General features: G+C 37.4%; 1 pseudogene; it reads right to left on the bottom strand.

Moving 5' to 3' along the window:
* Nucleotides 1-1,701: 1,701 nt before the first annotated feature.
* LOC130844496 (60S ribosomal protein L26-like) lies at nt 1,702-2,140 on the bottom strand (annotated as a pseudogene).
* Between the last annotated feature and the right edge of the window lie 2,232 nt (nt 2,141-4,372).

Here is a 4,372-nt window from a genome sequence, read left to right as displayed (position 1 = left end):
GAGCAAGAGATCATTAATAAAGGATGGACATTCTGCATAGAATTTTGTACTCTATGTAGATATGCAACATATGACCCTACTTTTGAATGCCACCAGAGTTTTCCAAACCAAGAAAAGCTACTTGCTATAGGAAATCTTTCTGGAAAAGAATTTTTGCTTCTTCAAGTCAACTTCCCTGCACAGCTTCAGCAAGTTCAGCTCTTGCTGAAAATGTTCTCCCAAAAGAAGTTTCAGGGCAGTTATTATGTAAACTGAATGATTACATACTTATTAAACCTTTAAAGTATTTTAGCTTTTATTTTCTTTATTTTTATAATACAAGATGGGTTTCCAGGAATATAACTCTGGCTCATAACACTGCATCTTTTGTATATAAGATTTTATTTATGTGACTAAATATATATCCATCATTCGATTGGCAAGTAGAAACAAAGCTATGAATCACCTAAATTTTAGGATCATATAATATAGAGTTCATTACAGTTTGTGGATTGGAATAGGCCACAAGATAGTTGAACAGAAATTAAACTAGTCATATAATTACAGATTCCAAAATTTTTTAAAAAGCTGTGAGGTAACCTCATTTTAAACATGGAAAGCAGGTATGTTATAAAATGGAGCAACCAATTAAAAACTGATGAGCTGCAAAGCAATACCCGGAAACACGTTTTAGCTTTTCCATTCCATTTTGAGTTTTTTGGCAGATATCTGAATGAATATTTTTTCCTCATTTGAATGTTTTCTCATTATTTAAATGAACTGTAATTAGGAATCAATTATCTATATTCCCAATGCATTCAGTTTATTTCATCTATATTTTAAAATTTGTTAAAAGAATAAAAAGAAATAGACGGAAATCAATGACCAAGAAAGGAAATCACACTTATTACCATCAGCCATTCTTAAAATCAATGAGGGATAACCTCAGGTGCCAAGTAGACTACAAAGCCTTAGAGATTCTGCTGAGAGTAAAAGATAATTGCAGATTTGCACCCAATTCCTCATTTTTGTGGTTTGCCATACAAATTTTCTTGTGGATGTTTAAATTATGCTTATTGAAAGTTACTCTGGTGGTTTGTTATCAAGAGATTTATAAGAAAAATATTGCATAGAATTAGAGAAAAAGCTGAACAATCCCACTTCAATACATTGAAGATCCAGAGCAAACCCAGGAACCTCAGTGGTAGGTCTTCATGGGTGTTTCTTCTGTCTGCCAGGGACATCTGGCTGATTCTCAGTTCCCTGATGCTGCTAGGTTCTCACTGGCTCAGATTAGGCTATGTGTCTTATTTCTCCTTGTTGGTGGAGCTAGAGATATTAGAGAAATTACGTTGGAAAGCCAACCCACCAGGTGTCTTCTAAGTTGGTATTATTTGGAGTAGAGGTAATAGGACTTCTCATATATCCTAAATATTGTTGAAGCCAAGAACTTACCACTGTATTTCCCACATTTTGAGTTACTAAGAGGATTATTTCCACAGGTTTTAATAAATTGGTGGCTGATTATATTTGCAATAGTAATAAGTGATAGTTTAGGTTCCAGATGATAACAGAGAAAAATTAACCTGTCTCTAAAAAACAGAAAGCAAAAGAGAAAAAAAAAAAAAAAAAGATAAAGTTTTCCAAAAAAAAAAATGGGGGATAATTTTTTTTATTTTTTCATTTTAACAGTTTTTAATGAAAGTTGTATACATGATTACTTTATCCCTGAGTCTTCTCAATTGTTTCTTCCTTATATTTTCCCTTTTCCTTTCCTACTTGGCAAGATTTGGCGTTACGTTTGAGCATCTTTTTGTGGTCTTTGTCAAGTTTTAGTCTGGGATGAATGCCTTGCTGGGGTGGATGCCCACATGGATTGTCGTGCCATTAGCCTTCTCCCACTGCACTCGTTCAATGTAGATGACATTTCTTCCTGTAAACCTGGACTACTTTGCTGATTTGCTGCCCTTTGTGTAGTGCCCTCGTATAACCTAAACTTCATCATCCTTTCAGGTGGGCATGGATCGGACGTTGTACTTCTGTCTCAGCTCTTTAGAAAGAGGGGAAGACATAATCTTCCTGCAAATGTGGGAAGGCGCACTGAACAATGCCTTTTCCGGTTCCTGCTTCGGTCAGAAGTCACAAAGGGATTGAACTTCATTTTGGCCGCTGGCATTTCAGCGATGGCCACAGAAGGGCTAGGGGGTGATTTTAAATATGGAGAATTCAAAGACGTACCTGCAAGATTATTGGGTTCATTCCAATTAAACTTATTTCTAGGCTGGGCTGGAACTGCAAAAATTAGGGAGGTGTAATAGCAGTTGTTTTTTTGTTGCATGCTCAGGATCCTGCTTAAATGTCAAGAAGGACTTGAATATACACATTTGATTTAAGCAAATTAAGTGCATCATTCCAGCAACTTGTTTTAAGCCAAGGTCACTAATGAGTCTCAAGCCAAAGAACTACATGCTAGCATCTTTTATGTGTCAATATATCAGAACTTCCTCATCTTTACTAGAACCATCAAAGGCTGGAAATGGTCCATTAAGGGACATATGTTTGAAACTACAAAATTTCCAATGTCGAATCCTTTCAGTTTCTTCTTTCACAGTGAGCTCAAAATGTCTTTATTGGAACAGAACCTTCCAGGGTTACAGGATTGTCTTTGGTGCTCCATGGAACCCATCGGCAAAGCTGTAATTGAGGGAAACAATGCAGTCAATACAAGCAGTGGGAGATCTGGAAGCACGAGAGTGGGGCATTCATCACCATGATTCCACCTGACACTTGACTGAAAGCATTTTGCACTAATTTGCTTTGTGCCTGTCCAGACAATCTAAAAAGAAAGGATGAGGGGGCAATAGGTATCTACTAAACAGAATAAACAGCCTCTGGCAACTGAATACATTTCACACACTTGTGGTTTTTAGAGGGTTGGGGGTGCTGAGGATGGGGGGATGGGAAATGGAGAAGGAGTGAAGGATTAGCCTTCTCTCCAGCAGTGGGGAAGGCCTGTCCTTGGTCACAGGGGTCTGCACGGCCCACACCAGCCTCACTTGGAGATTCACAGCCGCAGTGCAGAAGAGGGGTGCAACCAGTCCTTACTCCTAGATATGCAATTTTTATTCTGAATGAGTTTAAAACCTACCTGGCAATGACTTCCAAATCTCTGATGAAATAGATTTGAGTCTGTTTCCCTGCGTTATATTTTTAAACTTAACCTCTGCATACATATAACTGCTCTAGGGTGGTTTTAAGCCCCTGCTAGTGGTTCAATTAAAAACAAAAAAGCCTTGAGCTTGTTGTCACAGTTGTCTGACTTTGCTGAGAGCATGCAAGAAAGATTAGGGCAAAGGCACAGGGAGCGAAAGAACTCACTCTGGGCCCCGTAATTGGCTCCTGTTTTGCACTGTGGAGAGGAGGGAAGAAGGCAAAGTAGCGAGAAGATGATCTAACAAGAAACACATGGTCTTTTGAAAGTAAACACAGCTGGGACCCAAACTGTGTTCTACTCATGGTCCTAGCCTTCGGCCTCTTCAGGATCACATTATCTCTGTGGTGTTTACGATTATCTGTTTGGATTATCGTTAAAAAATGTGGCAATATTCAATAGAGAATAGATATGAATCTAATTTCTAGGGCTGTGGTTAATCAGAAAAGTCAATCATATTTTTCAAAGATTAAAACAATGCACTTTATTAATAATCCTCAGTTTCTTTAGAGATTCTAAGTCATTGGATATTTTCTAAGCTGCTTGCAGTTTGACCTTTTCTCGTTGACTTTCTAAGTAAATAACATGTGATTCAAGAATTCTTTAGGTCTCATGGACAAATGGGAAGATCATTATAGTGGTTATTAAACTAGTATCCCAGCCTCTTCCCTTCATGTTGGCAAAAGGGATGTGGAATTTGAGGAGTACCGCAGCATATTCATGTCTGTAACTATTTTCTTCATTTTCCGTGTAGCATTATTTCCATGGGGTTGTAACACAAATGTTTTCTGGGAATTGTAAAATAATAGGACAATAAGTTAGCAATGTCTTAGAAGAAATATCTTAGTATATGAGCATAGGACAGATGAGAAAAGAAACATTTTTGTCCTGGGAAATATGTGGTAAACCACAATGGGTAGTGCCCAGGTGGGATTCTTGTACTAATAGATTTTGAAAAAAATGTCTACCCTTCCTGGGTTCAGAGTTTTAACAGAAGAAAGAATGCACATGGGAGAGGTGGGCTTTGTCAGCTTTACAATTTTAATAAGCCAAATAAGACTACTATGTTTTGTTTTAAATTATTTTGCTTCCCCTGTTCAGAATTCTGTTTGTAAAAAAAAAGATCCTAATGGATCCTTTAGGATTTTTAGATTTTCACATAAATGTTCTTAGGGCTATGAA

This window comes from Hippopotamus amphibius, chromosome 2 (assembly GCF_030028045.1).
Source record: "Hippopotamus amphibius kiboko isolate mHipAmp2 chromosome 2, mHipAmp2.hap2, whole genome shotgun sequence".
Taxonomy (NCBI): Eukaryota; Metazoa; Chordata; class Mammalia; order Artiodactyla; family Hippopotamidae; genus Hippopotamus; species Hippopotamus amphibius.
This window is presented reverse-complemented; position numbering and strand designations above follow the sequence as displayed.